Raw genomic sequence first — 27,251 nt, 5'->3', positions numbered from 1 at the left:
TAACACAGAGCCTGGAGCATAGTACTTAAACATTTGCTGTTATTTTAAAATAAACATCATTATTTTTGCCACATGACTACAGAATTATTGTGAGGATTAAATAAAATGATGACCAAAAAAAATGCTTTAAAATTATAATGCCTAGGGAAATGAAAGTTATTTTTTCTGTCCATTGGTTTTCACTCTCACATTCTACCACCTTATACTACACTGCTTTTTGCTGAAATAATTACTTAAATGCTAGTTTTCCAAGAAAAAAAAAATGAAGATTACTTTTTCTCTGCTCTGATTTGTAAAATTTGCATTATATTCATCTAAAAAGGAATTCTTTCCAATTTGCCTCTTTCACAACCAAATTTCCTGTTGTTTATAAAACTACCATAAGCTTTATAATTGCAACAGTGCAAGGTAGTGTTCCTTATTAGAGTACCCTAGTTGCTGTAATAGGTAAATCCAAAAACCTCAGTGGCTTAATACATTTTGTTTATTTATCCAAGTTTATTTCACATATAAAACAAAACAGGTGTTCCTGTTGGGTGTGCAAGAGTATATACGAAGTAGGAGGAGATAAAAAGTGGGAAAGGGGCTGTCCTGTCCTACACAAGTCTTTAGGGACTTGGACTTTGGAGAGTAAAGAGTAGAAGCCAGTGGAACCATAACTCTCTGACATACATTGTTTCAAATCTCTAAGACTCCTATAGAGTGAATCTAACTCTTTCCAGCTGGGCATGACTTTGCCAGCCACGAGCTAGTGCATACCCTGTCCCTTCCTCACAGACCTGAACACTGACACCCATAGAGATTCTTATCCTACTCTCCTCACTATACAACACTGCTGTGGATTTCACGGTATGTTGTAAAATTAAAAATTTTTCATACCCTCTGTATTTTTCCTTAGAGCTATATAATAGATTCTGACCTTATTCCTTCTGCCTCTTAAGCTTTTCTAAGGAAAAATGTGGGTTTTTTTTTCTTTAATGGTTTAATACATGACTACGTGGAATAGCCTTTGGGGTACAAATCACTGTTTGTCTTATTGCCATGGTGTTTATCACTCTCTCATAAACACTGAGTAACAATGTCTGCTCCAGGGAAATGAAGTTTTTTCCCCTCCCTCTTAAAGCCTTTACCGTCTTTTGTATCTAATTTTGCCTTTATCTTTTTCATGATGATTTCAACTATTAAAATTAAACCCTTTAAAGAATATTTTGAAAAGAAACATGAGCTCACATACGGTGAACTGGATCATGGATCAGTGAGATGGCTTGGACATGCCAAGAAATAAATGACAAGAAATTAATAAACCTATTTACCACCTTTTTTTTATTTCCACAAGTACAATTTAAATTCAAGGTGATTCATCTACTAAGTCCTCTTCCAGTAACAATGGTTACTTTATGAAGAGATTAAACCTACAATATTTTATAGTTACTTCAAAAACAAATTCTGAAGATGTATTTTTATTGTAGGTCTGGGAGAGAAGGAATCCGGATCAGTTCCCCCCTCAATTTTTCTATATCTTCCATATAGAGCAAGGTAGCCAGTTTGATGGGGCTGCAGAACTGAGTTTTCTTACAGGGAAATATTCACCTTTCTCCTTGCTTTTGCTTATTATTGGGCACTTCTAATGTAGTAGGGACTGTCTGCATCACTTATTACAAAATCCCTGTTCTCTGAAATTTGGGGAATGGTAAGGAGTTGTCCACAGAATTAATCTAGATGCTCGTGGCAAGGATAGCTTTCTTTACAAACCACCACAAGGTACAGACGCAGGCTTGAAGCACCACACCTGGAGGGAGAGTTTCAGATTTTGCACATGGAAGTTTTCATTGTAAGAACAACAAAAGTGTAACGAAAACTTTCACCTATATTAGGAGAGGTTTCCTGGTTTATAAAACAGATTTACTAGTACTCCCGAGATGTCAAGTTCACCTTGAAAACTGTAAAGCACTGTAGCACAAAATAGCCACCAGCCCCACAGGAATACGCAGCATACTGTTAGAATTGTATCAGTTCATTTGGATGTCAAGAACCACACATCATCATCACAGAGAACTGCAAGAAATTTTCTTAAATTGGAAAAAGATACAGAATCCTCGTTACCACAGGTACCGCAACAATCTGAAAATTGAGGGCTGTGTTTGCCAGACATGCATTCCCTCTAAGAATCATTTCTTTGACAATGGATCATCCTCTCCTAAGTAATTTGCTGAATCAACGAAAACCAGGCCAAAAGAATTCCAACTGGTGGGCTTAAGGGTGCGGTTTCAGCTCAAAACAACATGGTGTCCATATGGCACTCACTACCTGAGGCAGGACCTGGGACATGAGGCTGTTTGGCAATGTATTGGGGTCCAAATGTATACACTACAACTGAAACGTCCCTTCCTTCATTTTCCATTATCAATCTTAAACTGCTTCTGCAGTTCCATTCCTGGTCTCTTGGGGGATGGGGTTGTAATGGTGTTGGTATTGGAGAAAAGAGATGACAAAGAGAGGATTTCTCAATTATCCATTAAAGGCAACTTAATCTCTTATTTAAAAGATTCACTGGTCAACTGAATCCCTTTTAGCCTGATAGCTTGTCCAAGCCTAAACCCTCTCACAGAGCAGATTCTTTGTGTCTTGAAAGGATTTTTCTCACCCTGTCCTATCCCACTTCAAGATGGTATTTTGGTTCAGGACTAAGCTTAAATATACTCATAATGCTGGTTAAAATATTCCCTGGTATATACACTGCCCTCTGCTCAAAGTGTTTTAAGGGGAGTGCCTCTAGGCCTACTCTCTGTCTGCACTTTGCTACAGGGCAGAGAGCTTCAGCTGGTGTAACTTGGGGGCTGGACTCTCAGCATGATAGTAAATGGTGATTACTTCTAGGGTTTTCACAGGCTCCCTTTCAGCTCTCCCTGGTGCTGTACCTTCCCGGAGGTGTGGCTGCCACTCTCAGTCCCCAACCTCAAAGGCCGCCTGCTGTCCTCATCTACAAAGTCCTGTCATCCTTTGCTTCAGTCATCCAGTTGGCAAGGTTACCAGCAAGCACTTCCAGGTACTTCCCACATGCCTCACGCAGGGGGTGGGAGCACGATGGGAGAATATCTGCACCCCTTAGGTGCCACACACAAGCCACAGAGAATAAGGGGCTTGGTCTCAGGCCTCCTTCTGCCGAAGCATGCCATTCCACTGTTACTGCTTTACTGCACTTGCCCGTGAAGATGCAGGGAAACCCTAAGGTGCAGTCTCTTCTTAAAGTTGTAAGTGGGAAGCAGGGCACAGGTAACCTCTGTCCCTGGCTGTTCCCTCAACTATCTGATGTTCCTGATTTTTTTCCAATACCCCCATCTCACCCTGGCCCCTTCCCAGGCTATATATTAAGGCAGCATCTTCACTCAATTTTCCAACCTCTTAAAACTCATTTCTCCCTATAAATGAGGTATTCCACTTTTCTGTTTGGCAGAAGCATCCCTCATATATCAACTGCCACCTCTACACTTTGATATAGTCCACCAGGCTGGGCTTTTAATATTTGAAGAGAGTATTTGGAATCAAGAAAACACTACTCTCTTGATAAAGCCACAGTTTAAAGACTTGTGTTTCTCTAAACTTTTTATATTGGAAGTCAAAGGCTGAATAGGAACATGTTTTTACCTCTTTGCATTCCTGCTTTAACAGTCTGAATTTTCCCTAAGGCAATGGATGCTTTGGATTGAATAAGGATGAGACCAGGAAAATGAAAAGAACTTTAAGATATTTCGAAACTAACATCCTTCCTTTCCTCCCCATCTTCTCTTGCCTTCGCCTCCTGCCATCTCATTCTGTCTTCATTTCTTCCCCTTTTCTTTTTGTGCAAAGATTTTAGTATCCAAGGAAGAGGCAGTAAAATGCACTGCAGCATGCCAGGAATCTAGGAAGCAAGACAGTAGAGAAAAGAGGGCAAATGGAGGTTGAGGTAGTGTGCAGGGGTTGGTCATATTGAGCAGGTAAGTTAATTAATTGATCAAATAAATATATGGAGGGTAATATGAGCCACACTTCTTACTGGGTATGGAGGAATTTTAAAATATGAAAAGGAGGAAGGCTAAAATGAATCCTGAAGTGTAACACTAGAATTGGAAGTATGGGTATGAAATCCTGCATTTTGATTGGTAGATAGATAATCGATCGATTGATAGATAGATAGATGATGGAAGGAAGGAAGGAAGGAAGGAAGGAAAGAAAGAGAAAGAAAGAAAGAAAGAAAGAAAGAAAGAAAGAAAAAGAAAGACTGGTAGATGGAGAAACTGTCATAGATGTACATATGTGATGACTTTTTAATGTGTCGACTTGGCTAAACTGAACTAGCAATCCAGAAGTCCCTTTCTAACATGATTCTGGTTACGGGTTAGCTATAAGAGACATTCTCTCATAAGAGCTGGAGAAAAGAAGGAAAGCAAGACTAGTTTGCAGCATGCATATGCTTTTTTCTCCTGATTATTCATTAAAACACTGACACAAGTGCTGCTGTGAAAAAATGTTGCAAATGTTTTTAAAGTCCCTAATCAATGGGGCGCCTGGGTGGCTCAGTCCGTTAAGCATCCAAATTCAGCTCAGGTCATGATCTCACAGCTTGTGAGTTTGAGCCCCATGTCGGGCTCTGTGCTAAAAGCTCAGAGCCTGGAGCCTGCTTCAGATTCTGTGTGTGTGTCTCTCTCTCTGTTCCTCCCCTGCTCGTGCTCTCTCTCTCTCTCTCTAAAAAATAAAGAGTTAAAAACAAATTTTTTTAAGTCCCTAATCAGTTCATTGAAAAGATTGTCCTGGGAAGGCTTAACTTAATCAGTTGGAAGGCTTTCAAAAGAATAGGATATTATATGTCACTCTGGAAAAGGCAAAACTATGTAGAAAGTAAAATTTCCATGGGTTGGGGACGGGAGAGTGTATAGGCAGAACACATAGGCTTTTTAGGGCAGTAAAACTATTCTGTAAAATACTACAATGGTGGATACATATCATGATATATTTATCCTAACCCATTAAATGTATAAGAACAAGAATGAACCCTAATGTAAACTATGGACTTTGGGTGATAATGATGCATGAATGTAGGTTCACTGATTGTAACAAATGAACCTCTCTAATGCTGGATGTTGGTAGTGGGGGAGATTGTACATGTGTGAGGACAGGAGGTACATGGGATTTCTCTGTACTTTACACTCAGTTTTGCTAGGAACCTAAAATACTCTAAAAAATAAAGTTTATTAATTAAAAAAAGAGGGCTCAAGACTGCTCCGATAAAAACAGCATCTTCCCTATAATTGTTCTCCCTTCTTCATGGATTGTTCTTACTGACTGTTGGCTATGGACACAAAGCTTCAGTCCACTCCCACTGGTTTCCAGTCTGCATGTAATATTCCCTTTTTGACTGGTTGCCCTTCAGACTTGTTTGGCCAGGTCTCAAAAATTGCATAAGGCAATTCCTTGTGTGTGTGTGCATACACATACATACACACAGAATATATAGAGATTATTCAAATATCTTCATAGTCAGTAATTAAGTGATAAATGCAGAACTTTTGTGAGCTCTTCAAAGACCAACAAGATTTTTTTAGTATATTATTTTTTTTGTTATGTCACAAAATGTGGTATTGACAGTAAAAGGACCTATCGCCTTACATAAATCAAATGCTGATTTCCCAGACTTAAAAAAAACAAAGTATGCTGATAACAGAATATATCAGCTTTCTATTGCTGCAAAACAAATTACTACAAATTTATTGGCTTAAAATAACGACCATCTGGAGTGCCTAGATGGCTCAGTCGGTTGAGTGTCTGACTCTTGATTTCAGCTCGGGTCATGATCCCAGGGTCGTGGAATCAGGCCCCATATCAGGCTCTGTGCTGAGCATGGAGCCTGCTTGGAATTCTCTCTATCTCCCTCCCTCTGCTCCACCCCCATTTCTAAAATTAATGAATAAATAAACAAACAAACACCCGTCTGTTGACTCAGTTTCTATGAGTCAGTGGCCTGGGCATAATATAACTGAATTCTCCACTCAGGATTTCATAAGGCTGAATTCAAGGCATGACTGGGTCTGCATTCTCATTTTTAGCCCAGAGTTCTTTGGTAGAAAGTTGGTAGAAAGTTCCCCACTTTCAATGCCAGCAATTGGCCAGGAGTTACTCTCAGCTCCTAGAGGCTATTCCCTAGGAGGTCCTCTAGATCCTGAGCATGTGGCCCTCCATGGGCAGAGCATAGTGTGCCTCTTCCTGGGCATCAGAAGCAGGTCTCTGATGCTTTATCTTCTAAGGGCGTACCCAGTTAGGTCATACCCACACAGGATAATCTCCCTTTGATTAACTCAAAGTCTACTGATTAGAAACCAAATCATAATGGTGATATCCCATCATATTCACATGTCTCTCCCATATTCAAAGGGATGGCATAATACAAAGGTACAGGTCATGAGGGGTCATCTTAGAATCCTGCATTCCACACAGAATCAGCTATCTTGACTTCTTGGACCTAACAGCCTGTGAGTCTCACACTGAGTCAATGTGACTTACCAGAGAGAAGAAATCCAAGCAGTAGCATTTTTGTGATTCAATCATGACAAACCACAGCATTCAAGTGTCTTATACTTCTAGTTAATTACTAAGTAGCCCCCAGAACTTTTTACCTTCTTTCTGGTCATTTAAACCAAAAGAGCTGCCAATATTACTTTCTAAAAGGACTGAAAGGGGTTTTCTTCCTCACCATCTTTGCTCAGGGTCCATACGCAAAGCCTGCATTAACAGTGACCTGTATAAAAGATGATAAATGAGAGAAATGGGTTTAAGAAGAGTTTTCTTCTGCCAGACACCTAAAATCACTGACTCCCAACCACCGGCCCACTTAGAGATTCAGGTGCTGGTTAAAGCTGTGGTGCCGTACTCAGCTACAAAATAACACTCATTTTTGGATTGGATCAAATGATAGAGTTGGCTTTTGTGACATTGGTGCCTCAGGAATCTCAAATTACGGTGTCACTGCCCCACTTCTGATTCTTTGATCTTCTAAGACCCTGACCACTGATTTTAGGATACTCTGCATCCTTCCAATTGACTAGGCTTACACTCAAGTATTGAGAGCTCATGCACATGATTTCTATGCCCTTCCTTCCCTCCCACCTAGTTCTACAGCTTTACCCTTAAGACCAGGAGCACAGGAACACTAGAGAACCAAAAGGTTGAGAAGATTTGGGGAAGAGTGATGGGAAGATGTGAAATAAGTAACAACAGAGTCTTAAAGCCATGCCACATTCTTTGGCAGAGCTTCAGTCTTTCCCTGTCTTACCACCCACTCCCCACATCCTCAACATCACTCTCCAAATGAAGGCTGTAGAGTGCCACCCACCCCCACCTAGAGAACAGCTTCAGTTTGTTCCGCTATATAGATCAGACTACTCAAGAGGATAATTGGGTATCCGGCTCTCCAAAGTGGCCTGTACTTTTGGTGTTTTCAAGGGGTTTTTTTCTCAGAAAGTAATGAGGAGCGAGCAGTTGTTACAAATAACAAGAGAGGGGGAAAAAATACAGTATTTGCAGTAGCTTGGACTTCCCAGTCACTGAGTTCTCTTTGAGATACTCTCACCTGGCTAGATCTTAAATATGAAGTCTGCATACTCAAGACTTTTAAAAGTTGCTTGATCTTCTTTTTGGAGAACCTGACCCTCAACAGAGTAGCAGAAAGACGTGCAGTGCCCTGGGATTAAACCAGCCAAGGAGTCCAAAAATCAAAGTATTTCTTCCATTAGTCACTAGCAATGAATACTCCAACACCCATGAAAATTGAGCTTTCTCCTGCTCAAGACCACGGCCTCTCCCTTGCAACCCTTTGCTGGGGTTTGTCTACAGTGACAGATCCACCAGACAAACTGCCAGTCAGCAGTTTAGGACACAGTGTAAAGAAATTTCATGATGAAACATGGAATGTGATGAGTAATTTACAAGTATACAGATCAACTAAAGTTTATCCTCAGTCTGAGCCCAGTCTTTTTCTTTGCCACCTTAGTCCCCAGTGACGTAGGATTCTTGCTGGTTGGTTTCTCCAAGGTTTGTTTTTGAGCTCAGACTTGACAGGCTACTGTGATCCTGAGCCACAATGACGCTATGTGTGTTGTTCAAGTAACAACTCCTATAACAGATAAACCCTGAAATCTTTGTTCCATGCAGTCATTCAAGAACCAGACTAACAAAGGCTCTGTCATCTCCGATGCATGGTTTCCAATGTTACCCTGGCCCCTGACACAGTCAGCAGAGGGGTAAAAAGTGAAGGCTGATCACCTAGTAGGTGCTTATGGACCAGGCCTAGAAGTGATGTACAGGACTTCACCTGGCATTCCATTGGTCAGAATTTGGTCACATGGTCCCACATGAATGTAAAGGTGATTGGGAAATGTAGTCCCTGTTTAGGCAGCCACTTCCCAGAAACAATTCTCTATGGAAAAGGAGCATGAATCATTTGTGGACGGCAACCCAAATCTGCTAGAATGAAGATAATAGTGGTGGTGGTGGCAGCAGAGGCTACCATTTACTGTGTTCCAGTCCCCCTGCTAAGTGCTTAACAAATAGTTTCTCAGTGTGTCCTCAGAATAACCCAATGAGATTCTTTTTATTATCCCACTTTTAAAGATAAGAAAGCTGAGGTTCAGAAAAAATAAGTTACTTCCCAAAATCACATGACTAGCCAGGGAGTAAAAAAGGACTAAAATCCCAGAATATCTGACCATAATGTCCGTGTTCTTAAGCACTACCCACATACTGCTTCTCTTTTAAGTTTGGCTATGGTTATTTGATTAGTTTTTCCTCCTTGAGTTGTTTATCTTCTTGCCTGAGAAGTTCCTACTCACCACAACACTTGGAACTCCCCATGAGTTAGAGAATTGTCTAGGATCTATAAAATTCCTTTGTATTTTTAAGCTAATTCTTCCTTTCCATTGGATGATCTCTGGATCTCCCACGTACCAAAATCTCCTTGAACTTGGCTTTCTCATTTCTTCAGTGCACATCCCCGGGGAGGGGGGTGACCTGGAGCTGTTCCTCACACCCAAGTCTTTCCTAATAAACTTGTTTCAGGTCATTGAATGTACTGTTTGTTGCCCTTGGACTTCGTCCAAAAAGAAGGTTGCTCCAAAAATGTCCTGTCGCTTTTCATAATCTTCTCCCAACTCCTGGTGTCACAAATCTCTCCTACTCACTGTTTCCCTGAGACTCTGTTTTTAGGCTTTGTTTTTCAGCCTATTACTTTTGTTCCTATGACACCTTCAAAACCTAATACTTAGGTCTAAAATTGCTCTTGTCCAAGTTAGGGCCAGATAGCTTTCATGTTGGAGAAGAGGCTAGGGTCAGATCAGGGGAAAAAAAATAATAATAATGGGGCTGCAAATGTTTTCAGTTTGGCTGATTTGGTTTTTATGGTGGGATAATTCAGCCAACCAATGTGAAGTACTTTCTGACATAAATTCAATGGAAGCTTCAGTCTCATTTTTTGTAGTGTATTTTTTTTTTTTAAAAAGCAATTTCAGACCTTTGGTGTTTTGTTACAATAACAAATTTCATTTCTCAGTTTGCTATAGCCTGGTGGGTCTTGTGGACATGAGGCCCATTGGTCTGCAAAGCTGGATAATTTGAGAGCTTGTCTCTCAGGTACAGATCTGAAAAGTTGGGGTGTCTGATGTGGGATTCAAACCCTTTACTCCTCAGGGAGAAGCTCCAGGTTTTGATCTCCCTCCTGATTATAGGTCACAGTGCCGGGAGTGGAGTTTATGGCAAGATTGTGTCCTGGCCTCTTCTACCCACTGTGATGTGGTGTTTTGGTTTTTTTTTTTTTTTTTTTTTTTTTTTTTTTTTCTCATTTGCCCAATGTGTAGGAGTCACTCAGCTAGTTTTTAGGGTTTTTTCAGAAAAAAGTTATTTTATATATAGCTGTGAATTTGGTGTGTCTGTGGGAGGGAGTGAATTCTGGATCTTCCTCCTTCACCATCTTGAACCAGAACCTGACAAAAGCCTGGTTCTTTCTTTTCCCCTCAGAATTCTAACACATATTGTCAGAGAAGTTCTCACATCCTCACCTGAGAACTTGGAACTCTCCAAGTGACAGACCTTTTGTTTTAAGCTTTTTCTATGTCCTACAAAATCCTGTCTTGCTTTGGTTCTCTTTGTTCCCCTCTTGTAATTGAGAAAGTCTTTTCTACAGAAACATGCAATGTATCATATGTCACCCTCCCTTTTAGTGAGCTAACATTCGAATGGAAAGTGATCTAGATGCTAGAAAGTCTCACAGTCCTGCTTTCTTCTTCCAGAATCTTCATGAACTTACCCAATTACAAACACAGAATGGAATGTGTGTGTCTGTCCTTTTTTCCCTTGACAACCCAGAGCCTATTTCCCAGAGCCAGCTAGCCAAAGCACCTAGTATGTTCCCATAGTAATTCCCCTCCAGGAATGTTCCTGACCAGACTCAGAATTGGGCTTGGTCCCTGAATCAGCCCTACTCAGTTCTCACCTTTTATGAAGAAATCTTAACATTTTCCCTGGGGCTGAAAAGACTCACAAAAACCATTATTTCTCTGTGCCCAAAGCCCCAAAGCACCATTGCCATTCTAAATAGTCAATAAAACGTGTAGGAAGCATTCAGTTAAATGTGAAAATTGAATGTGTATATTTACCTCCATTGCCTGCCAAATGCCACAAAAATTACGGTAAGGAAAGAATAAAACACATAAACCTGCAAGGAAGAAAACAATAAGAGAAAGTAGGGTAATAAAATTTTGTAAGCTGAAAAGCAAATGGACTAGTGATAACTGACTTAGCAGACCTGAGAAAACTAAAACCCAACCTTGTAGAGGGGCAAAGCCAGAAGCAAGCTGATCTGGATTACAGTAAGCCTCAAGAACTGGAGGCACCTTGCACCTCTTAAAGAAAGAAAGAGTCGGCACAAGCCTGAAAACCAAAGGAGTTTTTCAAAATCTACATAATGCAATGCTTCTATTATTAACTGCTGCATTAAAACTGACCCCAAAACTTAGTGGTTTAAAGCAGCCATTTTGCTTTGTTCACAATTTTATGGGTCAGGAATTAAGGAAGGGTTCAGCTGGCCAGATCATCTCTGCTCCTCATAACATTCGCTGGGGCAGCAAAAGCACAAGGATCCATTTCCAATGTGGCTTCATCACTCACATTCTGATACCTAAGGGATCCCTGAGTTTGCTCTTTCTTCCCTCCCTCCTTCTTCCTCCTCCCCCTCCTTCTTCCTCTCTCCCTCTCCTTCTCTCACTCTCTCTTTTTCCCCCTTTCCCTCTCACTCCCTCTCTCTCCCATCGTCTCTCTCTCCCTCTTTCCCCATCCTCTCTCTCTCTCTCCCTCTCCTTCTTTCTCCCTCTCACTGTCCCCGCCCTTTTACTCTCTCTCTCTCCCCACCCTTTCCCTCTCTCCCTCCCTCTCCCTCTCTCCCTCCCTCTCTCCCCACTCTTTCTCTGCCTCTCTTTCTCTGCCTCTCTTTCTCTCTCCCTCTCCCTCTCTCTCTCTACCTATCTCCCTCTCCGTCTTCCCCTAGCCTGTCACATTCTCCAGAGCCTCTCCTTATGGCTTGGGCTTCTCATAGCAGTGTGGCCTCGGGATAGTTGTACTTCTTAAATGGAGAGTGGCTTGCAAGACACAGGAAGCAGAAGCTACAAGACTAGCTGAAGACCAAGCCCAGAACTGCCCTCAGCATCACTTCCATTGGATTTACTGGTCAAAGCAGCCCCAGAGCCTATCAGTTTCAGAGGGGTGGAGAAATACACTCACCTCTTGATGAGAGATGGCAAGGTCACATTGGAAAAACACCAGTCCACGGGGAAAGTCTAGGGACTGTCATTCGGAGGACCCTAACAAAGAAGCCCATTCCAGTTACTCAACAGTTCAGGATACCTTTCAATAACGCCTCCCTCACGCACAGAAATACATTCAGCTTTTATATATATATATATATATATATATATATATATATATATATATATACTCAGTGTTGCACACTTCAATATGAGCTAATAGCCACAAATATCACATATTTAGGGAAAGTTACTAACATGAAAAAGTGAGCTCAAAATTTTAAAAAAATGGGACTTTGAGGCCACAGACATAATCCATGGAGACAAAGCAAATTTTATGCCCATCAAAGGAAAAATGATGCCATTTCTTAGAAAGTTCATTTCCCTCAAAGTCAAAAGCTGTGAGTTTAAAAACTAACATCTTCTATAAGACCTAACAATAACTGTTCAGAAGCAAACATTTTCAACTTCTTAGCTATGTTTCCCAATAGTTCCCACCATGTGATGATGCTAATAGTTCTTGATATTTCCATTTTAGATATTTAGTGACCTTCTTATACAAAAACAGGATCTGGCTCTTTTATAGGAGTCTAGGCATGTGTTATAGAAAACTGTATTGTTGAGTATCTGTAGTGGAGAAAGATTTGTTCACTTAATGCTGTAAGGCACTGGTATAACAGAACATGGAGTGTGGCTACAGCCACACCCAGAGCTGCACCAATTATTTGCACCCAATAATTTACATAAAAACAGAGGGACCTTTTGAAAGAGACAAAGATAACCAGAAACTCCAATCCTTTACTCTTTAAAGTGGTTAAAGATCTCTCTGGAGGACTAGGGTGGCCCATTACTGAAGCTAGATGGCAGTAAAGGACACCACGCTTTCTGGGAAAAAAAAAAATCTTCCCTGAGAGTAAAAAGTTTAATCAGATTGAACAAAGACAGGAAAATCATGCTGTAAATCAGAAGGCTACATAGGCCCTCAGCCCTCGTCTCTGCTCACTGGATATCTAGCCCAGCGGCATCACACTCTCATCCTGCAGCCTTACCCTTTTCCCTGGGGACCACTGATGCTGTTGCCATACTATCTGAACTTGTCAGTGCTGACTCAAGAACTGAGCATTAATAGGTCATACTATGGATGGCTGAAGAAGATTAGTATAAATTGACACTAGTCCTAGATACAAAATGAGGGGCAATATGAAAAAAAAAAGGGGGGGGGTAAGTGAGGAGGAAAGTATCCCAAAGAAAATCCTGCTGTTTTCCACGGCTCAGCATGCACACACAACCATGCTTTCCCAGAAATAGTTTTTTTAGTCCCAAACTCCAGGGGCAGGATAAACAGTCCCTCCAAGCATTCTGAGAGGAGAAAACAGAAAAATCATTGATTTCTTTGACCATAAAACACAAGGAGAGAATAATGTGAGGAAAAGCCCAAGATCAGGATAAAGATTAGAGTTCTTTGTCTCTAACCAGCCATAAGAAGATTTTTACCAGTCCTTAACTGAGTGGAGTTGGGAGTGTGTAATTAAATAAAAATACTCCTAACGCTATAAATTATAGTACACCTATATTAATAAGTATAAAGTACATAATTTGCTTGCTATAATTTGATCCCTTTTAAATAAATTGCAACTTTTCACAGTCCTTAAAAGAATCCTTTTGAATGTTGCTAAAATGGAAGCTCCTGAGATAGGCAGGCTGAACGGACCATCTGGGACCATCATCTTCTTGGTATTTAGAAATAACCTCATCCCCTGCAGTCCACCAATTATCCAAATACCAAATGTACAGGTAGCCTTAGGAATAGAGCCTTGAATACTGCCATAAGTATAACCTAGGATGTTTTGTTACAAGCAACAGGAACCAAGTCTGGCTAATTTAAGGCCAAAAGAGGTTTGTGCAAGAGGATGTGACAGAAGCTCTTAGAATTGTAAGAACACATGAATTAACCAGGCATCAGAAAGAATCAGCACCTGGAAGCTTCTGCAGGAGCTCATGGTCTGCTCTCTGAGGTGCTTCCCATAGATGACTGCTCTATCCACTCTCTGCCTGCAGGGAGACTTCAGATTCCAAAGGGGGTTGGAGGTAGGAATCTGATTGGGCAGCTGAGCCACATGGCTGAGGGTGGGTAGTGCAGAGAGAGTAGAGGGTGAAAGGGTTGTGAGCAGAAGAGAGAAGAGGTGTTAGGCAGGTGGAAACAATAGCTCCTATGCCACGCAACCCAGGTCTCATTCTTTCTCAAATACTGCCTGGCTTCACTTTTAAGATTCTAGATTTAGTCCCTAAGTAGAGACTAAACCACTGTTAAATGGCTGACATCTGATTATACAACAGTTCTCTTGAAGAGAAAAAATGACTTGGTGGTTAGACAGCCTGGGTTCCAATCCAGTTGGGCCCTCACTAGCTGTGAGACCTTGGATGTTTTCTAAAGGTCAGTGTATTTAGCCGCTCTCAAATGTGCTGAGCTTCAGTTTCTTCATCAATAAAATTTATTGAACGTTTATAGGGAGAACGTTTATCTGTGTCATTTAGGAGATCTTTGGTGATAAATCATAAAACCCAAATAAATGAGGGAATTTAATGTCTTATATAACTGAAAAGTCCAGTAGTAGGAAAGGCTTACCAATTTCATGACATATTCAGCTTCTTTTTGTTGTCGGCTCTGTCTTTTAGTTTTCTATTCTTTGTTTTTTTTAATTCCAGTGTAATTAACATACAGTGTTATATTAGTTTCAGGTGTACAATATAATGATTCAACAATTCGATACATTACCTAGTGCTCATCATGGTAAGTGTACTCTTAATCCCCTTCACCTATTTCACCCAGCCCCCCTCACCTCTCGTCTGGTAACCATCAGTTTGTTCCCTATAGTTAAGAGCCTGGTTTTTTGTTTATTTTTTCCTTTGTTCATTTGTTTCCTAAATTCCACATATGAGTGAAATCGTATCATTGTAAATGATATGAAATCATTGTAAATGATGCTGCAATAAACAGGGGTGCACATATCTTTTAGAGTTTTTGTATTCCTTGGGAAAATACCCCGGAGTAGAATTACTAAATCATACGGTATTGCTATTGAATTTTGTGAGGAACCTCCATACCATTTTGCACAGTGGCTGTACGAGTTTGCATTCCCACCAACAGTGCACAAATGTCTTTTTCTTCACATCCTTGCCAACACTTATTATTTGGTATGTATTTGATTCTAGCTATTCTGACAGGTGTGAGGTGATATCTCATTGCTGTTTTGATTTGCGTTTCCCTGATGATGAACGATGTTGATTGAGCATCTTTTCCTGTGTCTATTTGCTATCTGTATGTCTTCTTTGGATAAATGTCTGTCCATGTGTTCTGCCTATTTTTAATTGGATTCTTTGCTTTTTTGGTTTTATCTATTTGGATACTAACGCTTTATCAGCTATGTCATTTGCAAAAATCTTCTCCCATTCAGTAGGTTTTTATTTGGTTTTGTTGACTGTTTCCTTTGCCAAATAGAAGTTCTTATTTTAATGTAGTCCCAATAGTTTGCTTCTGCTTTTATTTCCCTTGCCTCAGGAGACATATCTAGAAAAATGTTGCTACGGCTGATGTCAGAGAAATTACTGCCTGTGCTTTCTTCTAGGATTTTTATGGTTTTAGGTCTCACATTTAGGTCTTCAATCCATTTTGAGTTTATTTTTGTGTACGATGTAAGAAAGTGGTTTGGTTTCCTTCTTCGGCATGTGGCTATCCAGTTTTCCTAGCACCATTTGTTGAAAAGACTTTTTCCCATTGCAAATTCCTGCCTCCTTTGTAAAAGATTAATTGACCATATAATGGTGGGTTTGTTTCTGGGCTTTGTATTCTGTTCTATTGATCTATGTGTCTACTTTTATGCCAGTACCATATTGTTTTGATTACTATAGCTTTGTAATATATCTTAAAATCTGGGATTGTGATACTTATAGTTTTGTTCTTCTTTTCCAATATTGCTTTGACTATTTGGGGTCTTTTATGGTTCCATTCAAATTTCAGGACTGTTTGTTCTAGTTCTGTGAAAAGTGCTATTGGTATTTTGATAGGGATTGCATTAAATCTGTAGATTGCTTTGGGTAGTTATGGACATTTTAGCAACATTTGTTCTTCTAATCCATGAGGATAGAATCTCTTTCCATTTGTTTGTGTCGTCTTCAATTTCTTTCATCAGTGTTTTATAGTTTTAGAGTACAGGTCTTTCACCTCCTAAGTTAAATTTATCCTTGATATTTTATTTTTGCTGCAACTGTAAATGGGATTATTTTCTTAATTTCTCTTTCTGCTACTTCATTATTAGTATATAGAAATACAACAGAGTTCTATGCATTTATTTTTTGTCCTGTGACAAAAATTCATTTATCAGTTCTAGTAATTTTTTGGTCAAGTCTTTAAGGTTTTCTATATATATTATCATGTCATCTGCAAATAATGAAGGTTTCTCTTCTTCCTTACCAATCTGGATGCCTTTTATTTCTTTTTGTGTGTGTCTGATTGCTGTGTCTAAGACTTCCAGTACTGATGGTGAAAAAAAGTGGTGAAAAAAATAGTGGTGGGAGTACCTTTCTTATCTTGTTCCTTATCTTAGGGGGAAAGCTCTCAGCTTTTCACCCTTGAGTATGATGTTAGCTGTGTGTTTTCCATATTTGGCCTTTATTAGGTTGAGGTATGTTTCCTCTAAACCTACTTTGCTGAGGGTTTTTATAATGAATAGATGTGCTTTGTCAAATGCTTCTTCTGCATCTATTGAAATGATCATATGGTTTTTATCCTTTCTCTTATTGATGTATCTTACTGATTGATTTACACATACTGAACCACGCTTGCATCCAAGAAATAAATCTAACTTGATCATGGTGAGTGATTTTTTTCATGTATTGTTGGATTCACTTTGCTAATATTTTGTTGAGCATATTTGTGTCTTTCTTAATCAGAGATATTGGCCTGTAGTTCTCCTTTTTGTAATGTCTTTGTCTGGTTTCTGTATCAGGGTAATGCTGGTCTCATAGAATTAATGTGGAAGCTTTCCTTCCTCTTCCATTTTTTTGGAACAGTTTGAGAAGAATAGGTATTAACTCTTCTTTAAATGTTTAGTAGAGTGTCGCCTGGCTGGCTCAGTCAGTAGAGTATGTAATTCTTGATCTCAGGGTTGTAAGTTTGAGGCCCATGTTAGGTGTAGAGATTACTTAAAAATAAAATCTTTTAAAAAAATAAATAAATGTTTAGTAGAATTCACCTGTGAAGCCATCTTAGACTTTAATGTTTTGGGAGTTTTTTTGATTACTGATATGATTTTATTGCTGGTAATTGGTCTGTTTAAATTTCTTATTTCTTCCTGATCCTGTTTTGGGAAGTTATATGCTACTAGGAATTTAGCCATTTTTTTAGGTTACCCAATTCATTGTCATGTAATTTTTCATAACATCTCTTATAATTGTATTTCTGTGGTATTGGTTATTTCTCTTCTTCCATATCTGATTTTGTTTATTTGAGTCCTCTATCTCTTTTCTTTCTTTTTTTTTAAGGAGTCTGACTAAAGGTTTACCAATTTTGTTGATCTTTTCAAAGAATCAGCTCTTGGTTTCAGGATCTGTTCTATTGGGTTTTTTTAGTTTTTATTTCATTTCTTTCTGCTCTAATCTTTCTTTATTATTTCCTTCCTTCTACTGGTTTGGGGTTTTATTTATTCTTCTTTTCTAGCTCCTTTAGGTGTGTTGTTTGGTTGTTTATTTGATATTTTTCTTGCTTCTTGAGGTAGGCCTGTATTGCTATAAACTTCCCTTTTAGAAAAGCCTTTGCTACATCTCAAAGATTTTGGACCATTGTGTTTTCATTTTCATTTGTCTCCATATATTTTTTTTAACTCTTCTTTTGCTTCTTTGTTGACCCATTCAGTGTTTTAGTGTCATGTTATTTAACCTCCATATATTTGTGTTCTTTCCAGATTTTTTCTTGTGGTTGATTTCTAGTTTCATAGTATTGTGATCAGAAAAGATGAATGGTATGACTTCAGTCTATTTTAATTTGTTGAGACTTGTTTTATGGCCTAACATGTGATCTATTTTGAAGAATGTTCTATGTTCCCTTGGAAAGAATGTATATTCCACTGTTTTAGAATGGAATGTCCTCAATATATCTGTTAGATCCATCTGGTCCAGTGTGTCATCCAAAGCCTCTATTTCCTTGTTGATTTTCTGTCTGAATGATCTGTCCATTGATGTAAGTGAGGTATTAAAGTCCTCTACTCTTATTGTATTACTACTGATTACTTCCTTTATGTATTTAGGTGTTCCCACTTTGGATGCATAAATATTTACAATTGTTATATCTTATAACAAAAATTCTTCCCATTAATATTATGGAGTGTCCTTCTTTGTCTTTTCTTATAGTCTTTGTTTTAAAGTCTATTTTGTCTGATAGAAGTATTGTTGCTTGGGCTTTCTTTTCACTTCTGTTTGAATGATAAATGCTTTTCCATCCCTTCATTTTCTTTTATTTTTTAATTTTTTAAATGTTTATTTATTTTTCAGAGAGAGAGAGAGAGAGATACAGAGTGTGAGCAGGGGAGGGGCAGAGAGAGGGAGACACAGAATCCAAAGAAGGCTCCAGGCTCTGAGCTGTCAGCATAGGGCCCAACATGGGCTCTGGAGATCATGTCCTGAGCTGAAGTCAGACACTTAATTGACTGAGCCACCCAGGCTCCCCTCCATCCCTCCACTTTCAATCTGCATGTGTCTTTTGGTGTGAAGTGAGTGTCTTACAGGCAGCATATAGATGGGTCTTGCTTTTTCATCCCTTTCATCACCCTATGTCTTTTACTGGAGCATTTGTAATACATTTACATTCAAAGTGATTGTTGATAAGTATGCACTTATTGCCATTTTGTTATTTGTTTTATGGTTATGTTTTTTTTGTACTTCTTCTCTGTTCCTTTCTTCTCTTGTTCTTTCCTCTCATGTTTGCTGGCTTTCTTTAGTGATATACTTGGATTCCTTTCTCTTAAATTTTTGCATATCTATTACCAGTTTTTGATTTGTGGTTAGCATTAGGTTTTTAAATAACATCGCTTATTTATGATGGTCGCTTAAGTTTGAACCCATTCTATTCTAAAAGCACTAAATTTTTACTCCTCCTTGACCCCACAAGTTTTAGATATATAATATTATACTCCTCATCCTTTTAATTTGTAAATCCCTTGACTGAATTTTATACTTCCTACTTTTCTTACTCCTGCTTATAGCCTTTCCTTTCCAAAGAATCCCCATTAATATTTCTTATAAAACTGGTTTAATGGTGATGAATTCCTTTAACTTCTGTTTGTCTGGGACACTCTTATCTCTACTCTTCTAAATGATAGCCTTAATGGATACAGTATTCTTGGTTGAAGGGTTTTTTTTTCTTTCAGCACTTTGAATATATCATGCCTCTCCCTCTGGCCTGCAAAGTTTCTGCTGACAAATCAGCTCATAGCCTTATGGGGTTTCCCTTGTATGTAACTGTTTTGTTTTGTTCTGTTTTTTTTCTTGCTTTTAAAATTCTCTCTTTATCACTATATTTTGCCATTTTAATTACTATGTGTATTACTGTAGACCTACTTGGGTTGATTTTGTTGGGGGCTCTCTGTGCCTCCTGGGTCTGGATTTCTGTTTCTTACCCCAGATTCAGGAAGTTTTCTATTATTTCTTCAAGACTATTTTCTGCCCCCTTTTTCTCTCTCTTCTCCTTCTAGGATCCCTATAATGTAAATGTTATTATGTTTGATGGTATCACTGTGTTCCCTTAATCTATTTTCATTTTTTATTATTTTTCTCTCCTGCTCAGCTTGATTGCTTTCCCTTACTTTAGCTTGAGATTACTGATCCTTTCTTTTCCTTCCTTTAGTTTACTATTTATTCCCTCTAGTGTGTTTTTAATTTCAGTTATTGAGTCTTTTGTCCGGTTCTTTTTTACTTCCTCTCTCTTTCTCTCTCTCTCTCTCTTTTCTTGAGATTCTCACTAAAGTCCTCCACTCTTTTCTCAAGTCCAGCAAGTATCTTTATGATCATTACTTTAAATTCTCCAGCAGGTATATTATTACTTATCTCCATTTCATTTAGCTCTCTTTCTGTGATTTTGTCTTGTTTTTTCATTTGGGACATATTCCTCTATCTCCTCATTTTGTCTAACTCTCTGTGTCTGTTTCTATGTATTAGGAAAGTGAGCTATGTCTCTAGCTCTTGAAAGTAGTGGCTTTGTGAAGAGGAGATCTGTAGTGCCCTGCAATGCAGTGTCTCTGGTTCACTAGAACCTGGTGCCTTGTGGTGTCTCCTGTGTGTGTTGCATGTGCCCTACAGTTGTTGAGCCATGTTTGCCTTTAGTCCAGTGATCTGCAATGGCTCTGTTTGCCTACTGTGGACAGGGTTTGGTTTCCATGTTGATGGGCCTGTCTGGGACCTCCTTGGTGTTGAGTTGAGTCAGACCAGGTGTTTGCCAGAGATACAGTAGCACTAAACTGCTGGGTGCTTTCCCTATGTTGTCTCCTGAGAGGCTTTCATTGGTGGGTGGAGCCTAAAGTCAGACCAGATGTCTGCCCCCTGCCCACTGCTGGGGCACAGTCAGACTGGTGTGTGTGGTTATGGTGCTGGCCCCTGTCAGGGCTGCTTATACATTGCCACATTTGTGGTGCTGAGTTGGAAGAACTCCTGCCAAGGGTGGGTCTGCAGGAGAATGTGGGTGTGGGACACCAGTTGTTAGAAAGATTTGTGCAGGTGGGCTGTGGTCAAGGACCTGTGGCTGCTTTGGAAAACTTTTGCCAAGGCCAGATTGGGAGGGGGAAGGTCTGTAGGAGAATGAGTGGGTGGGGTTCGTGGTACTGGCATAGCTTGCACCAGCCTGCTGTGGGTAAGGACCTTGAGCCACTTTGGAAAATTCCTGCTATGGCCAGGATGGAGGGAGCATGTCTGCAGGAGAATGCTGGGGTAGAACATGTCGTTAGCAAGCTATGTGGAAAATGTTGGTGCTGCACAGGTTCCCACAGGCATCCATGTGTCCATATAGGCTATGGGAGGAAGGGGAAATGGCACCTATCAGCTGTTTTGTTCTTGGAGAGGTCTCCCAAAGATCCTTACATCTCCAGCACTGAAATTAGTAAATAAATCTTCCTCCCATATACTCCATGCATTTTTCAAACAACTGCACCTATGCTATATCTCAGAGGGTTTTTTGTTATACCATCTCTTTAAAGGCAGGGACTCAGTTTCCTATCACCATCCTAGCTCTCCTGGAGCCAAGCCCACTGATTTTTTTTTTTTTAATTTTTTTTTCAACGTTTTTAATTTATTTTTGGGACAGAGAGAGACAGAGCATGAACGGGGGAGGGGCAGAGAGAGAGGAAGACACAGAATCGGAAGCAGGCTCCAGGCTCTGAGCCATCAGCCCAGAGCCTGATGCGGGGCTCGAACTCACGGACCGCGAGATCGTGACCTGGCTGAAGTCGGACGCTTAACCGACTGCGCCACCCAGGCGCCCCAAGCCCACTGATTTTTAAAGTTTCAGGTGTTAAGCCCCACAGGTTGTAAGAACTAGTGAAGTTAAACCCCTCTGGTTCTCAAAGCCAAATGTTATGGGCATTTTTCTTCCCAACATGAGTGCCCTGTGCCTAGGATGCTTGGTGTGGGATATGCTTCTCTCCCCTCTCCATGCCCACAGTGTCCCTTGCTCCCGAGGACAGTCCCACAGGTCAGCTTGGCTCACAACTGCATCTTTGCCCTTCCTACCCTCTTCGATGTAGCCTCCTCTCTACATTTATCTGTAGAGAATCTGTTCTTCCAATCTTTGGGTAATTTTCTAGAATATTTATCCTGATGTGGGTGTTATCTAGGTATATCCATGGGACGAGGTGAACCTAAGATCCTCCTACTCTACCACCTTCTACACTGTTCTTTGGAGCATCCATATCATTCCAAGGCTGGCTGCACTGTGATGGCAAGATGGCCACCAAAAGCTTCTGGGATGTCATGTTTTCTTATTTATACTCAATAAACAGGGTGTCTCTTCCCTAGATATCTAATAACCTTTTGCTTTTCCATATTGGACCATCTTTGTTAATATGCCACCACTCAATTCGCCAAGAGGAATGGATCTTGGAGAGTCAGAGCAAAACATAATGGGAGTGAGTACTGAGAGGACAACCACAATCCCCAAATCCATTATATTATATCCTAAAGTTAATCTGATGCTTCAGTGTATATAAGTGCTCAGTAGTTGCCTGGCATATAAGTGAGAAGTGTGTGTGTGTGTGTGTGTGTGTGTGTGTGTGTGTGTGTGTCGAGAGATGCAGAGATAGAGATAAAACTCAAGATAAAGGTATAATCTCCAATTTAAAATCTATAGAAGCCCTAAAAACATGAAAAGGTTACAGAACCATTGCCTCCAAAATATACAATATTTACCCCTAAAATAAGTGTAAGGAAATCTGTTAAAGTCAACTTTTTTCAGGATGATATTTTTTCATATATCAAATACCAAATTCTTTCTGAAACTCTTTTGGTACCACTGATCAAGAATGGCTTAATCTGCCTACTTGATAACTCAGCTTGATGTGTGTATTTATGGGTGGGTAGAAGAATGGAAAGATAGAGGAAAGATAGATACATAAATGGATAGAGGATATATTTTAACTGATCATGTAATAATTCAAAGCCTATTTAAATGCAGATGCAAGATTAATTTGTTGGAATGTTATCTATATGCTCTAAATACCCCCCAAATGGAATACCTTCCTCTGAAGGCAGATTATAGAATTCTACAATTAGAAGATACTATAGAAAACATTACACCAACCACTTTCCAGATGAGAAAATTTAAGCCAGGACCATGCAGTTGGTGAGTAGCAGACTGTCCTCACATGCCGCAAAGCACTTTTCCACAATACAATCCCACCTCCCCTTGATAATATTAAATTGCCTAGCAAACAAGATCTTCATAGACAGTGCAAAGATAAACTTCCTCTCAAACTGCCTCAAGCAAATAGTCACAATTTTGAAATTACTAAAACCCAGATAATGTAGACATCATTATCCCTTCAAGTTGTCTGGGGTGGGATAGTAAACTTGGAAGAAATTTAATACAAGTCTCCCAGGTCTGAGAAACATGGTAAGAGGTGGGATTTATTATTGTTTTTACTTGTCATTAATAGTTAGAAATGGCATGTTAATCAGCAAGAGACAGATTATGGCTGTCATTTTTTCCCCTAAAATGTAAATAGCTAGCATGTAAATCATGTCCACACGAACTTTCTATTTTTTATGGTCCTACCCATCAGTTTGCTCTCCCAGTGAGGTCCCAGGTTTAAAATAGCTCTGAAATGAAAGGCTACTCTAGGTATTAAATATTCCATGAAGCAAACCCAGTATCCCACTTGTCTTGAGTGCTCTATTATTCTCACTTCCGGGATGGCTACAAATAACTTTTTGAAACTGGACCCGGTACAGAAACAAGTCAAAGGAAAGAAGAGTAGAGGATAAAATTTGGAAAAGCCTCTCATGGATTTAAGCTTCCAAGCACACCAGCAAAACTTTGATATTTAACAACATAAGCAGACCTTCTCAATGACTTAAGTTGACTTCAACAAACCCTGCTTCAGTGGACTTGCCACAAAACAGTACACGAAGGAAGGGATCACCAAAAAGAGCCTCTCCTACAGCCACACACAACCAGGTCTGAGACCCTGATACCAAAAAGCTAAAAACCAACAGAAAAAAAATTCATGTGTTTCTGGAACCATTTTTTAAAGGGTGATATGTTTCACTCCTACCCAGAAAAGTGGCAGAAGCCACCGAACATTGCCTTGCACGCTCCTTGTCATCAGACTGTCCTTTTGCCAAACATTGAATGCCCTTTTCCTGCTATAAGATATATACTGAATCGCCACATTATACTCTCTGACCCTGCAGGACCACAGTACAATATCATAATGTCAAACGGGGTCTGAAAAGAGCTTTGTGTGGGATGAGACAAGAGTCTAAAGATAGCAGAGCTGCTGAATCACTTAGGGTATGACCACAAATAGTGTTGTGATCAGCTTGCCGGGTAAAGCTGGTGTCAGAAGTCCCTGGTAAATCTCTGAGCTAATTATGGAAGGTGGGAGGCTGACCTTGGAAGCAAGTTGTACTTAACACAGAGATGAGGAAGCCTAAGGGAAGAAACCCAAGTTGTAAGCCCTAATAAATAAAATTTTAAATTCGCTGATTTAATAAAAGCATGCTATCATATGACAAGATGGTTTTCCTTAGGAGCAGGTGCATTGCAATTTTTTAAAAAATATTAAATCTTCAGAGATTTGCACGATAGATGGCAGCCTGGAAACACGCTGATGTGTCCTGGCAGAATTTCAGACATAATGATTTTTTTCCTTTGTAAACCTTCCATCAGTGGGAAGGCAAGCCCTGCCAAAACTGAGGAACCCAAGCTGGAGGCAGTAAGGCTCCACCACTCAGACCATGGCGAGGTGCCAAGACTTCAAGGCCAAATCGGAAACAACCACGTTGAGTTCATTAAAATGACTGAATGATCAAAGACGTGCAAGCCTTCACAAAGGCAGAAATTAATCTGTTTAATACTTGGCTAAATTCTCATCTGTTGAAGTAAATTTGAAACAAAATTTATCAAACTCGCCCTCTTCCTGTGGAAAAATCCTTTGAATTTCTCAGAGTGTCCAGGAGGTGGCAGACACGTCCTTTGTTTCAGCTCATGGAACACAGCTACAGCTCCATCCCCAAAAGTAATATGCATGCATGTATCTGAGTATAACTACAAATATGAAGTAAATATACATTTTCAAGATATCAGGAATTATATTCAAAAATGGGTAGACCGAACTCCACTTGGCAATCTCTTTTTGATGGAGAAGATGATTCTTACCCCCAGGAAAGGGTTCTTACCCCAGAAAGTGGCTAAGAATCAATAAACAAATCTTAGCCATCAATGAAAAGGTCAGTGGAAGAACTACAGCCCAATAACTCAGACCCTGTTCATGGACCTCTTGTGGTCTCCATGAGCCTCAACTCTCCCACCACCCCTACCCCTCATCTCCCTGCCCTTCAGTACTTTTTAAAGACTTGCACACATATTCCTGAGTCATCAGAAACCTGTGGCCTCACCCTGAAACTGAAGAAACTAAAAGATGTACAGGGAAACTCCCTAGCGCAACAATTCCTAGCCTGTCTTCAACTGGCCTCCTCTGCCAGGTCAGCCTACAAAACCAGAAGTTTAGTCACTGTCATGAACATTATCAATATTAATTCCTACTGGATAAACTGAAGCTGGTGTAGGATCTCAGGTTCCTCACTTTCCTGGGAGGATGACATGTAAAGTATTAATACAGTCCATCAGGAGAAACAAAACTCATTAGAAATACATACAAATTCATGAAAAGCCTTTCACTGTTTATTTCATGAAGTGAAAACATTTATTCCAACCAGATCAAGGGAGGAAGAAAAAAAAAACCATGTTTTCTATAGCTGTAATTTCACACACTCTAGTACGAAATGAATCAATAGTAGCTAACTAGGAGGGGTGAAATCAAAGATTTCCTTTTCAACAGTAATAAATCCAGTCAAACCCTATTTGGTATGGCACTTGACATGGCTTGTAAAATCTGAAGTTACTAAATTATGTATTTCAATAGTAATCCCTTACAAAATTAATAGGAAGTGCTAAACTAGGACGAATGGCGTCCAATGGGATCCAGATGCTTAACCCTAGACTAGGTAGAAAGTGTGAAAAATTAAGAACTGTACTGACTTTCTTTCCCCTGAGTTTCGTGAAGGAGCCAGCTCTTCAAGCATGGAATGTAAACACTTGGGAAGGTAGCCTCAGAGAAGCCTGTGTTCTGGAGCAGCCTGAGTCCCAGCTGTGTTTATATTAGGATTCCAAAATATCTGAGCCTGGAAGGAGCAGTGGCGGTGTGAGGAGGGACCAAGGAGCCTGCGGGAAAGACTGATCCCAAAGCGAAAGAGACAAGCTGGTTCAAGACCCATAGGAGGTGTGCTTGTTGAAAGAACACGGTGCCCGTCGCTCCACGTATCTTGTAGCCCCCTTCCCAGACTCACAACCAATTCCCAAGGGGATAGAGAAACACTGGAAGTGTGTTGGCATTAACGGTCCCCTTTGTAGTAATGGCCGCATTGATGGTAGTGGCAACAAGGCAGCAGTGGCCTTGGCAGTGTGGGGACCGACAGCACCACCCTTGGTCTTGGAGATGGGCAGTTTCCACCAAGACATCGTGCCCGTGCAGGGGGAGGGGCATCTGTAGTGGCACCAAGGCTACTGTTGCCACTGGTGGAAAAGAAACCTCAGCGGGGACTAAAGCCACATTACGGTGACCCAGTATAAGACAAAGAAAGTAATAGACCTCTGTTGTGACCAAGAGAATTCGTTCTCAGAGCACTGGTTATGGCCGTCTGACTAATCAACCCCTAAAGATTGCCATGTCCTAATATCCAGAACCTGTGAGTATGTTACCTTGCATGGCAAAAGGGACTTTGTGGATGTGAGGAAGTAGAGTATCTTGAGATGGGAGGTTTATCCTGGATTAGTTAGTTGGGAGGGCCCAGTATAATCACGAGGGTGCTTATCAGAGGAAGGCAGGAGGGTTGGAACCAGAGGAGATCTGACAGCAGAAGCAGAGGTCAGAGAGAGATTTGAAGATGCTACACTGCTGGCTTTGAAGATGGAGAGTGGGGACCCCAAGCCAAGGACTGCAGGGGGCCTTTAGAAGCCAGGAAAAGACAAGGAAATAGGTTCTCCCGTAGAGCCTCTGGAGGGAGCATGGCTCTGCTGACCCATTTTAGGCTTCTGACCTCCAGAACTATAAGATAATAAATGTGCGTGGTTTTAAGCCACCAAGTGTGTGATAATTTGCTACAGCTGCAATTGGAAAATCATATACTTAGTGATATACCCCTCTGAGGGCTTTCAGAATCATTTGTGGAAACCAGGAGGTTCAAATTCCCAAAGGAACAAGTAGAAGCAGAGCCAGAAGGCTTGGAAGCTGTCCTTATTCACAGTGTGTGGAGTAGGGGGAAACAGGTTAGAGCAGGGTAGGCTGGACCCACAGGTCTGCCTTACACTCCACATCTCCATGGCGGAACATTTTGTCTTAAATCTCACCTTGGATCTTCATTCAAATCATCAGCATCTTTTTCTGCAACACTCTAAGAGTTCAAACCAAAACATGCATTACTTTGCTCTCTTTCCTTTGCTTCCAGAATTTCTGAGAGGCGAGTCAGGACACAATTACCTCAGAGGGTACCATGTATATTTGCAAATGAGTTCACAAGTCACTTGAAACCCTGAAACCAAATCGTATCCTTACCTTTTGGATACTAATAATGTAGCATTTCTCAGTTGCTTTCTCTAGATTTTTTTAAAAG

The sequence above is a fragment of the Panthera tigris genome, chromosome B3 (assembly GCF_018350195.1).
Source record: "Panthera tigris isolate Pti1 chromosome B3, P.tigris_Pti1_mat1.1, whole genome shotgun sequence".
NCBI lineage: Eukaryota > Metazoa > Chordata > Mammalia > Carnivora > Felidae > Panthera > Panthera tigris.
The sequence above is the reverse complement of the archived record's forward strand: the minus strand, read 5'-3'. Positions refer to the sequence as shown.